Source organism: Cetorhinus maximus, chromosome 7 (assembly GCF_964194155.1).
Source record: "Cetorhinus maximus chromosome 7, sCetMax3.hap1.1, whole genome shotgun sequence".
NCBI classification, from domain to species: domain Eukaryota; kingdom Metazoa; phylum Chordata; class Chondrichthyes; order Lamniformes; family Cetorhinidae; genus Cetorhinus; species Cetorhinus maximus.
The window spans coordinates 49,117,286-49,130,180 of NC_135885.1; the positions used below are offsets into that span (position 1 = coordinate 49,117,286).

At 41.2% G+C, this 12,895-nt stretch overlaps 1 protein-coding gene across 9 annotated transcripts in view; it reads left to right on the forward strand.

Moving 5' to 3' along the window:
• Positions 1-9,235: 9,235 nt before the first annotated feature.
• Positions 9,236-12,895, forward strand: part of lats2 (large tumor suppressor kinase 2) — a 100,395-nt gene continuing 96,735 nt past the window's right edge. For 3 of the 9 annotated variants that reach the window (XM_078545452.1, XM_078545454.1, XM_078545450.1), the window contains exon 1: positions 9,236-9,521. The gene's annotated coding sequence lies outside the window, so the exon portion shown is untranslated. Of the gene's footprint in view, positions 9,522-9,779; positions 10,061-12,895 lie in introns of those variants that run through there. The other 6 variants (XM_078545449.1, XM_078545455.1, XM_078545447.1 and 3 more) reach the window with 4 other exon arrangements.

Here is a 12,895-nt window from a genome sequence, read left to right on the forward strand (position 1 = left end):
ACGGTTTCCAGGGAGTGCCCATGACTCCTACATTCTCAGTGGGTCACAGATCCCCGACATCTTCCAGGGTCCACAGAGGCTGCAGGGATGGCTCCTCGGGTACAAGGGCTACCCGCAGAGGATGTGGCTGATGACAGCCATGCGTCGGCCTCAGACTGCAGCAGAGTGAAAGTATAACAAGGCTCATGCTGCAACTCGCAACTTGATGGAGCAGACCATCGGGATGCTGAAAATGAGGTTCTGGTGCTTGGGCCGGTCTGGTGGAGCCCTGCAATATAGTCCACAGAGGGTGTCACACATCATCGTCGCCTGCTGCATCCTTTACAACCTAGCGCTACAACGGAGAGAGGAGCTGGCTGAGGAGGAGATGCAGGAGCTGGAGGTCTCCTCTGATAAGGAGGACGTCGATGGTGATGAGGGTGAGGAGGTCCTTGAAGGCAAAAATGACAGCAGCCCTTGCAGTGATCAGACGAGGCAGGCGTGCTCGGGAGGCCCCCATTGCTGATAGATTTGTGGAGAATGATGATTACATGAAATGAGGAAACACCATAGGTCCTCACATTGCATCTATGTACATTTGACTCCAGTCTGGCTTATGGCAGCACACATACCATGTGTGATAATGCTCCTGTCATGGAATCGCAGTGGCGGCTCTAATAGTCGCTTGATTCCAGAAGGATGATGATGACGTGCAGTGAGGACACTCCATAGATCTTCACATAGTCTCTGAGAATGTCTGACTCCTGTCTGGTTGAGGGCAACTAGCTTGTGCTCTATGATCAGGGTCATATCATAGCTGTCTTGTTTGTTGTTTCAATGGTGCACACAGGCCATCGACTTTGTAGCTGAGCTAACTTTATTGATAACACATTTTCCTAACATAAAGACATATCTGCAGTAACTGAATTCTATCAAGACAGGTTCCAGCATGTGCTATCTGACCTTCAACCCCCAGGTCAGGTAACCCCTTATCTAGTACAGCATAGTTTTTAATACTGGAGTCCACTACCACAATCAACTATTATGACATTTCCCTTTTTTTAAAAATAAACTTTTATACAGCTCAAGTACACAAAGTCTGTTATCTATCCTTCCTCACTCTGTTTTGATCAGTCTGCTTTGTCTTTTACTCATCTCTGTATCTCTGTGGTTTTTTCACAATTCTTCCACTGGATGTTCTGAATGGTGACAGAGGTGATTTTGAAGGACAAGGGGCCTTCTCCAGCTCTGTGTCACTATCACCCTTTGGATAGTTTTCCGGACTCTCAGATTTTGTCTGGTTATCTGTTGCTTCACTGGTGCTTTCTAGTTTTTGATCTTCAACTACACTTTCTGGTTCAGAGCAGGGTTGTGTTTCATTTGTTTTTCTGTAAGAATTTCCGGTTTCTCCTGTACTGTTGTCCGTTTGGAGTCTGCACTATGTGAGACCTTAGTTCTCCTGTGATTCCTATGACAACAGTAGGACTCCTTCATGCTGAATCCTCACTGTCTCTCCCATGTTCAGGTCAGGCAGAGGTTGGGTGTCTCGATCAAAGTACTATTTCTGCTTTGGCTGTCTCAGTTTGAGCAGGTCCTGCACATTGCAGCTCACTGGCTGTGGAAATAACAGTCAGGGCGCAGTTGGTAGCTTAGTTCTTAGTCGTCTCCCTATCAGGAGCTGTGCTGGAGATGATCCAATGCCCTCTAATGGAGTATTCCTGAAATCCAGCAGAGCCAGGTAGGGGTCTCTTCCATCCGTCTTTGTCTTCTTCGACAGGTGTTTTAAGGTCTGCGCGATACGTCCCACCATTCTGTTGGATTGTGGATATTTGGGACTTGACGTAGTGTGGCAAAACTCCCAGTCCTGTGCAAATGAGCACTACAGGTATACCGTGGTGAGCAAAAATTGATTTTAAATGATTTATTACAATGATGCTCTTACTATCATTTCTCAGCAGCACAGACTCAAAAAACTTTGAGTAATAATCTACTGCTAGTAGGTACTCATTGTTGTCAAATGTGAACAAGTCCGCTCCAATTTTCTGCCAGGGCCTCTCTGGAACACTATGTGGTTGAAGTGGTTCTTTTTGTTGTAATTTACTGGACTTTTGGCACACTGCACCAGTATTCACCATTTCACCAATTTGTGCTCCAATTCGAGGACAATACATTACACCTCGAGCTCTTCTCCTGCATGTTTCTATGCCGAGGTGACTATTATGTACGCGCTGCAGCATTTCTTTCCTCAGTGTTGCAGGAATTATGATCTTTTCTCCCTTGAAAAGCATTCCTTCTACTGCATGAAGTTCCTCATGAAAATTCCAGTACTCTTGTACAGATTGTGATCGCGAGGCTACTCTAAAGCTGGGTCCCATCAAGCTGTGTGTCTCTGCCCTAGTGGAGGGTGTGGGTGAGCGCTGTGACAGGTCTTCAGGGAGGGTTTCAGCAGGTTCATCTTCTGAGCTTCCCTTGGGGCTTGATTGGAGGCCCGGGGTTTTGGAGTCTCTTGGCAGTTTCCCAGATGTGCCTGCAAAAGCAAGGAGAGATAATTAGTGCATGACCGTGGTCTATGGACAGGACACATTACTCACAGCGTGATTGTCTGGAAGATTTGGCACTGCTGGATCCTCACTTGTTGAGCACCGCAGGCATCACCGTCAACACAGAACGGTCCAGATCCTGGCCGGGCAGCTGGATGACTCTATTTTCAAAGTCCGTGAGGATCTTGATTTCAGGCATTCCTCCACCAGTCTGCAACCTCTCCCTGTTGTTGTATGCCAGCTTGTCCTGCATAAATAGAGATGGAGAGAGTGTAAGCAGGGTAATTGCCAGGCCAGACGATAAGGATGCCTGGCATGTGTGGGTGGTGAGTAGTGCCATGGATGGGATGAGGACAATGAAGATGTGTGTGAGAGTGAATGGTGATGCCCCTTGAACTGGGAGTGAGTGACAGCCCTGTGGATATGTCATGGGTTTGAGAGTGTGTGAGTTGAGAGTAATGAGAAAAGTGACTTACCCTGGTGGAACAGAGGAGATCATTCATCCTCTTGTGGCAATGGGTGGCTGTCCTCTTTTGCAGGGCATTGGCGTTGGCCATCACTGCCATCACCTCCCAAGCCAGATTAGTGATGTTGCTGCCCATCCTGTGGCCAGAGTGGGGATAGAGGACATCATGGCATGCCTCCACTGCATCCAAAAGGTGCTCGAGAGCCGTGTCATTGAACCTGGGTGGCTGCAGTCTTCTTGCCTTTCAGGGCCAAGTCTTCTGTGCAGCAGTTGTGGGCTGGAAGCACTGACAGGTGTACGCACAGCTGCATTTTAAATATGGCTCCTCGCGTGATGAAGCGATGAGGTGATGGTGTGGCAGGTGAATGAGAGCCCGTCTGCCATGGAAACGGCATGTTTCCCGGGAATGCATAATTAATGCGGTGGATTTGGGATGATACGGCATGAAAAGCTGCCATAGAAAAATATATGGCACAGGAGGCCATTCAGTTCAACATGGCCCTGCCGGCTGAAAAAGCACTATCCAGCCTAATTTTGCTTTCCAGCTCTCAGTTCATGGCCTTGTGGCTTTGGTAGCTCAAGGGCATATCCAAGTGTGTTTTTTTAAAATATGATGAGGATTTTTGCCTCTACCTTTTCAAGCAATAAGTTGCAGACCACTACTACCCTCTGGGTGAAAGAAATTACACCTCAACTCCCCTCTAATCCTTCTACCAACTACTTAAAATCTATGCCCCTGGTTATTGGCCTCTCTGCTAATCGATATTGATCCTTCCTATCTATTCTATCCAAGCCCCTCATATTTATATACAGTATATCTCAATTAAATTTCTCTTCACCTTCCTCTGTTCCAAAGAAAACAATCCCAACCTATTCAATCTTTCTTCATTACTAAAATTTTCAATTTTTGGCAACATCCTCATAGATCTTCTCTCTAGGGCGATATCCTTCCTGTAATACCATGACCAGAACTGTACGCAGTACTCTAGCTGCAGTCTAATTAGCGTTCTGTACGGTTGTAACATAACCTTCTTGCTCTTATTCTCTAGGCCTTAGCTAATAAAAGAAGCAATCCCATATGCCTTCTTAACCACCATATATCTACTGATACCTTCAGGGATCTGTGGACACGCATCAAAATTCCTCTGTTCATCTACATTTCTCAGACTCCTATAGTTTATTGGCTAGGAGGGCGGGACATGTCGCAGGCGGGAAGGAAAACTCGGAGAGGCAGCCAAACGTCCATTGACTTTGTGTGGAAATTTCCAGTCTCACCAAAATCCTGGCCATTGTGTATTCCCTTGCCTTGTTTGTCCACCTGAAATGCATTATCTCACACTTTTGCAGATTGAATTCCATTTGCCACTTTTCTTCCGACCTTACCAGTCCATTGATATTTTCATGTGGTCTACGGCTTTCTTCCTTAATATCAGCCACATGGCCAATTTTTGTATCATCTGCAAACTTCTTAATCAGCTCTATTAACATGTGGATAGGCAGTTAAAAAAGCATACAGGATCATGGGCGATATAAATAGAAGACTATACAAAAATAATTAAGTTATGCTAAATTTTTATAATTCACTTATTAAAATTAATAATTAATTTAAACACGATAAAGGCAACAGGGCAGGTGATGTTTTGCAGTTGCAAATGTGGGAGCTCGTAGACTCCAGTGTGATCAAAGACAAACATGCCTGCGGTAAGTGTCTGCAGCTCAAGGAACTTTGGCTCAGAGTTAATGAGCTGCCTTTTGAGCTTCAGACACTGTGATGCATCAGGGAGAGGGAAAGTTACCTGGGCACTTTGTTCCAGGAGGCAGTCACACTCCTTAGGCTAGAGTCTTCTGATTTAGTCCATGGTCAGGGACAGGAGGGTGTGACTGCGAGTGAGGCAGGTATGGGGATCAAGAAGGTAGAAATGGGGAAGTCTCAGCCTTTGCAATTGTCTAACAGGTCTGAGGTTCTTGCGGCTTGTGTGGATGAAAGCAGAGCTTACTGGGGGGATGAGCAAATAAACAATGGTGCTGTGGTACAGGAAGCCATTCAAGCAGAGGGAGTTAGCAGGATGTAGTGGTAGTATAGGACAGTATAGTCAGTGGATAGATATGATTCTCGGTAGCTGAGAGCGAGAGTCCAGAAGGCTGTGTTGCCAGCCTAGGTTGGAGCGGAATTTGCAGTGGGAGGGGCAGGGTCCAGTTGTCGTGGTTCATGTAGGTACCACCAACATAGATAGGATTAGGAAAGACACTCTGCTTAGGAAATATGAGCATCAATGGGCTAAATTAAAAAGCAGAGCCTCAAGGGTAATAATACAGAGATTGTTTAATAATAATCTCTGGATTATTACCTGAGCCATGAGTGAATGATGTAGAGTAACTAAGATCAGAGAGTTGAATGTGTGGCTCAAAGCTTGTTGTGGGAGAAATGGATTCTGATTCATGGGGCACTGCACCAGTACTGGGGAAAGTGGGGGTTGTACAGTTGGGACGGCCTTCATCCGAACCATGCTAGGACCGGTGTCTTGGCAAGTCATATAACTAGGGCAGTAGAGAGGGCTTTAAACTTTAGAGGGGGCTTTAAATGGGGGAGAGGGATCAAGTGAGGGAAGGTGTGACAAATTAAAGGGAGAGAACAAGATAAGAGAGCAAGGTAGCAATAAGGGTTATGTTCAGAATATGGCAGGAAGGGACAGAGGGTACAAACCTAAGAATGTGCCAGCTGATAAGTCTAGGGGTTGCCAAAATAATAAAAAGACAGATTAAAGGCTCTGTATCTGAATGCATGTAGCATTCATAATAAAATGGATGAATTGTCAGCTCAAATAGAAATAGGTATGCATGACCTGATAGCCATTACAGAAACATGGCTGTAAGTTAACAAAGTATGGGACCTGAATATTCAAGGTACATAACATTTTGCAAGGGCAGGAAGCTAGGAAAAGATGGTGGAGTGGCTCTGTTAATTGAGGATGACATTAGTATAATAGTGAGAGATGACCTTAATTCTAAATATCAAGATGTAGAATCAGTTTGAGTAGAGATAAGAAATAGCAAAGGTAAGAAGTCACTTGTGGGAGTAGCTTATAGGTCCCCTAACAGTAACTACATGGTAAGACGGAGTACACAGGAAGAAATAATGGGGGCTTGTGGAAAGGTACTGCAATAATCATGGGTGATTTTAATCTACATACAAATTAGACAAATCAGAAAGGAAAGAATAGCCTGGAAGATGAGTGCATTGGGTGTTTTCAGATCAATTTCTTAGAGCAGCATGTTCTAGAGCCAACATAGAGCAGACTATTCTAGATCTGGTAATGTGCAATGAGACAGGATTAATCAAGACCTCATAGTGAAGGCACCCCTGAGTTGGCTAACGTGAACTGGGAAATTAGGTTAAGGGATAGGTCAGTAGAGATGCAGTGATAGACATTTAAGGAGATATTTCATAACACTCAACAAAGATACATTCCAGCGAGATAGAAGTACTCAAGGAGAAGGATGCATCATCCATGGCTAACTAAGGAAGTTAAAGATAGTATCAAAATGAAAGAAAAAGCATACAATTCCACAAAGATTAATGGCAGGTCAGAAGATTGGACAGACTATAAAAACTAGCAAAGATTGACTGAAAAACAATGAGGGAGAAATTAAATTATGAGAGAAAACTAGCTAGAAATAGGAGAACAGATAGTAAGAGATTCTACAGCTAGTTAAAAAGGAAAAGAGTAACTAATGTGAGCATTGGTCCTCTAGAAAGTGAGTCTAGGGAAATTAATAATGGGAAAAAGGAAATGGCAGACGCATTGAACAGATATTTTATGTCTGCCTTCACTATAGAAGGCACAAATAACATCCCAGAACTATTTGTAAACCAAGAGATGAAAGGGAGGGAGGAACTTAAAACAATTATAATCACCAGGAAAAGGGTACTGTGAAAATGATTAAATTTAAAGGCTGACAAGTCCTCAGGTCTTAATGACCTTCATCCTAGGATCTACTGAGAAAGTAGATACATAGTTTTAATTTTCCAAAATTCATTAGATTTTGGAAAAGTCCCAGCAGATTGGAAAATGACAAATATTACTCCTCTATTCAAGGTAAGAGGGAGCCAGAAAGGAGGAAATTACAGGCTAGTTGATCTAATGTTTGTCATAGGGAAAATGCTGGAATTTATTATTAAGGAGGTTATAGCAGGGCACTTAGAAAATCTGAACGCGATCAGGCAGAGTCAAAATGGTTTTGTGAAAGGGAATCTGTGTTTGACTAATTTGTTAGAGTTCTTTGCGGAACTGGCAAGCAACGTGGATAAAGGGGAACCTGTAGATATGGTGTACTTGAATTTCCAGAAAGCATTTGACAAGGTGCCACATCAAAGGTTACTACTGTATACAAAGTAACAGCTCCTGGTGTAGAGGGTACCATATTAGTAAGGATAGAGGATTGGTTAGCTAACAGGAAACAGAGAGTATGGATAAAGGGTCATTTTCAGGTTGGGAAGATGTAACTAGTGGATTGCCATAGGGATCAGAGCTAGGGCCTCAATTATTTACAATACAGATCAATAACTTGGATAAACCAACCAAATGGTTGCCAACTATGCTAATCATACAAGGATAGCTAAGAGGGCATAAGGAGTCTAAAAAGGGATATAGATAGGTTAAGTGAGTGGGCAAAAATTTGGCAGATCGAGTATAATGTGGGAAAATGTGAACTTGTCCACTTTGGCTGGAAGAATAGAAAAGCAGTATATTATTTAAATGGAGAAAGATTGCAGAACTCTGAGGTACAGAGGGATCTGGGTGTCTTGGTACAAGAATCACAAAAAGTTAGTATGCAGGTACAGCAAGTGATTAAGAAGGCAAATGGAATGTCATCATTTATTGCAAGAGGAGTGGAATATAAAAGCAGGGAAGCTTCACTACAGTTTTACAGGGCATTGGTGAGACCACATCTAGAGTACTGTTTTAAGTTTTGGTCTCCTTATTTAAGGAAGGATATAATTGTGTTAGAAGCAGTTCAGTGAAGGTTCACTCAACTGATTCCTGGGATGAAGGGGTTGTCTTAAGTCGAAAGGTTGGACAGGTTGGGCCTGTATCCATTTGGAGTTTAGAAGAACGAGAGATGATCTTATTGAAACAAGGAGATATGGGAGGGCTTGATAAGGCGGATGCTGAAAGGATGTTTCCCTTGTGGGAGAGACTGGAACTAGGGGACACAGTTTAAAAATAAGGGAAAAATGAGGAGGAATTTTTTTTTCAGTGGGTCTTAGTCTATGTAATTCTCTTCCCCTGACAGCGGTGGAGGCAGAGTCATTGAATATTTTAAAGGCTGAGTTAGATAGATTCTTGACTGACAAGGGAGTCAGGTAGACAGGAAAGTAGAAAGCACAATCAGATCAGCCATGATCTTATCAAATGATGGAGTAGGTTCGAGGGAACGAATGTTCTACTGCTGCTCCTAATTCATATGTTTGTATATATGTTCGTAATTCACTGGTTGGACCTCAGCTGGAGCATTGTGCCCACCACACATTAAGAAGGATGTAAAAAGCCTTGGAGCAGGTGCAGAAGAAATTTATTAGAATGCTAATACTAAAATAACAATTGATAATAACGTTAATTAATTAATAGCACGATACCAGGGCTGAGAGGCTTATGTTATTTAGAGAGACTAGAGAAGCAGGGACTGTTATTCTTTGAGCAGTGTTAAGGGTTTTGATGGGATAAATAAGGAGAACCTATTTGCATTGGCAGAATAGGTAACTAGAGGACCCATATCAAGAGATTATGATAATTTTTTAATGCAGTGAATTGGTATGATCTGAAATATATTATATATAACATTTATTGGCCTGCATGTTTTAAATGAAGTTACTATTGAACACAGGAACTATTCTGTTGGATCAGCCATTTATAGGATGGTGAAAGCTGAGTCAATGGTAAATTTCAAAAGGGAATTGGATAAATACTTGAAAAGGCAAAAAATGCAGGGCGATGGGGAAAGAGCAGGAAAGTAAGGCCAATCAGATGACTCTTTCAAAGAGCCGGCACTAGCAGGGTGGGCCGAATGGCCTCCTTCTGTTCTGCGTGGCTCCATCAATTATCAAGGTCCTATTTTGTCCTGAATGCTGTTGCGCGTTGAGCATTCTTATTCCGCCACAAAGTCTGGTTATTTTGTTTTGAACGTAGGTGTTGCTGCAGAGCCAGCGTAATGTAAGGTGTGGGCTGGCCTGTCCCGAGCACAGAGAAAATCTCCCGGGGCCCCGCCCCTCCTGGAATGCCAGCGCAGCGACGCGAGTGCGCGCGGCCACGTGATCCGAATGGAATGAAAACAATGCGGCGCGCCGCTGTCAATCAGGAGCGTTGGAAACCCCGCCCACATTCTGAGGCGTGGGGGAAGCAGTGAGGAGAAAATAGAGTCTGATCAAGACCTGGAATCCTGGTAGAGGCTGCAAAAAAAAAACTGGACAAAACATTGAAGGAAATAAATAAAACCTCATAACTGGACCGGAAAAACCAACCCAACGACATTGTCAAGTAAGGAAAAACTTAAAAGACTCACCATGCATCTTTCAACAGTTAAATTGTATTGCTGTGTTTAACATGTATAGATTATCTGTAAAATTTCTCGGTCTAGATTGTTTTCAATAATTGTTACTATTGAAAACTGGAGCTGTTCTATGAGACGAGCCATTGTGTTTTATCTTCCTGGAATATCATTGCACTGTGATGCTTATTAATAATGTATCTGAATTATTGTTGGAGACTGACCAGGTCTATAATATGACTTTACAGTGACATTTACGGGTGGTCGATTAATGAGAACATTTTTGATGCTGGCAGATTGAAATATATTTTCTCCCTGTTGTGGAATGCGGTTTCTCGGTACGAGTTGCCTTCCATTGGCTCTGATCCGCATAACTTAGCGCAAAGAGAGAGAGAGGGAGAAACTCCAGCGGTTCAGAAACTGCCATCACTTACTCCATTAATTCGGGGACAAATTTCTCGGCAGACTTTTGTGTTTTAAGGTACAGTTAACGAGAGAGAGAGAGAGAGAGATTTCCTCGATGGCAGTGGTAACGTATTAATTTAATTCCTTCTTGTGCTGTCACCTAATTTTTAAAAAAAAGTTTCTCTCCACTAACTTGAAGCAAAGTTTCTTTTTAAACTGGAGCCTCAGCGACGTAATGAATCTTTCACAAACTTTCTCCGGGCCCCCAGTCAGTTCGAGGATGGATCAGACTTTCGGAGGGTCCGTCTGTCGCCCTTTGATTTCCTTCCCAGACGGTAGCGATCTCCGAACACTTTTTTCGAAGCCGGCCAAAAGACTCTACGATGACAGCTTGGGGTAGCCGACAATGTCTGCTGAATCAGGGCCGCAAAATAGTCAGCGCTGGAACTTGCATGCTTTCGGAAGTCTGTCATCGATAATTCTGGTGGTTGGGTTAGGTATATACTGTTGTGCAAAGTTTAGTGGGGTTTAAATTGCCTTCCCGACTCTCTTAAAATATCCGACCGTGTACATTTCCGATTGAAGTATTTTAAATCCCACCTAGCATATTTTTGGTGTTGATCTAAGAGACTGCAACCAAAAGGGGTGGATTAATATTTCAGTAGAGTCAAAATATTGTTGGAAAAGGTGGTTTGACATTATCGATTCTTTTTCAATTCCTCTATTTATTGTTTTGTTTTTTTAACTTTAGCTTCTCATTGATTAAATGCCGCAAATAACACTAATATAGAGGCTAGTGCTGCATTTGATACATATAAAGACGGTCAAAACGTTTAATGTATATATTGTGTATAATTACTGTTTTTCGTTGTAACAATCTGCAAACACTTTGTAATCCAAAATGATGTTATATATTTCTGCGAGCCGATGTTTTGGCATTTTAAGAACAGTTTAACCTTTCCCTATACACCCAAGATAAAGCAGAATTTAACTGAATGCCATTTTGATTGCTGTGTCTTCCTGTTGTCTTGAAAAATCACAAAGCAGCATTGTTGATAGCGATCACTTTGTACTTGGGAAAACACGCATTCTATTTTATTTATATTTCATCTGCAGGGTAAGGCCCCCGTTATGTTTCTATTTTCCCTCTGAATATTGGTGGGCATTTCTGAGGCATTTACAACGCAGAACAACTTATATAAACATCGTGGGATTGTACATTATTAAACTAATGACACTTACTTGATATGTAATCTTCGTATTATCGATGCTATAATTTATTTAAAAATGCATATGGATGGTTAATAGTTATTGTGTTTTTTAAAAAAAGGTAGTGATTTAATTTAGTGTTGTTGAGCACATCAGGTAATCTGAGTACAGTAGGTTAAGATAATGGTGATTTATAATGTGTTTGCACGTTGCTGTGACAGAAACAATAATTACGCAACGCATATATGAGAGTTTTGATGGTCATTCCATGTATTAAATGTGGTACTAACATCCGCATTAGTATAGATGGTGTTGTTTACTTATTTAAGATGTCAGTTGACATGGTTTTCATTAATTTGCATCTAAGATAATGAAAAATTGTTTGATTTGGTTTTAAAATGATTGTGATGCTTGATTTGATATTCTAATAACTACAATCCATGTATGCTTAATTAGCTATTTCTATTTAGTTACTAGATTCCTATAGAATTCATGTTCTCAAACTGGGGTCTACAAATCCTGGGGTCTACAAGTTCATCAAATGTCCACTGGGTTGGGTACTGTCATATAAAGCTCCCGAGAACAGTATATGGAGACTTTTATATTTTTTCTATTTGTTGACTTATTAGCAAGTTATTTCTGTTATGCTTTGCAGTGTTATAGCAGTGTTTTCTAATGGGTAGCTAATACTATTCTAGCAGTCAAGACAGGGCATCAGTATCTCCTGCTGATTTTTTGGTGATTTGGATGCAAAATTCCTGCGCTTATCCATCCTATCATAGGGTGATTGTTACTACAGCTACTGAGCACTCAAAGTGTATGGGGAGCTTTAGTAAAAAAGTTGTGGGAAAAATGGGAGGAAAATATAACAGTTATTCATCAATGCCTTAATATATATGTTTGTATTTGTTTATATAATACTTGTCTTTCAGGAGAGGTTATTTTCTGTATTATGTATGCAATTATAAATTAAAGAGGGAATAGTGCAACAAAACCATATGAAGGCAATTTTGTCAACATGTTTGAATTTTGATAGAGACAATTAAAAGTGACTACTACTATGACATTTATTAAATCTTTGAATTCTTCCAAAAATTAGATGTTTTAAAAATATTGTGTAACTCTTATGATTTATTTGTGATTAAAGTATGTTAGAGGTATTGCAGCTTCATGAAAAAATGTATTAAAAACTATAATCATGTTATACAACAAAATGTATACCAATGTCTGAAAGTAATTAGCAGGCAGGTGCACTTGTTATCTCACGAAATGTAAATACTTTTAATTACTTTATAAGTTTAACAAATTGTTTTGTTTTCCTGTTCAAGTCTTTGCAAGTTATCACCCCCTTGATTGACACTACTAAACAGTTCCATTCAGGGTTAAAGGCAAAAGAAATGAAAATAATATTGCTATAACTTGCCTAAGCTTGTGATAAAATGCACAGCGTACATTTTTTCTACGCAGTGCCTATAGTGAAATGAACATGCAAAAATATAAATACTGTTTCACTTTTATTAATCAAATATTAATAAAATAAACTGCCAATTATTTTCAAATCTGTATTCTAGCTACACAGCTACTGACCAGAAAAATTTAAAACTGACTGCTTTGTGTACTTGAGTGGAGCATTCTATTGCATGGCCCTCATCAGGTTGTTGTTTTATCTCTACACAAACCTTGTAAGATAATTGTCAACTACTGACTAAAATATTAAGCTATAATCCTTTCTTTCTCCCATTATGGTATT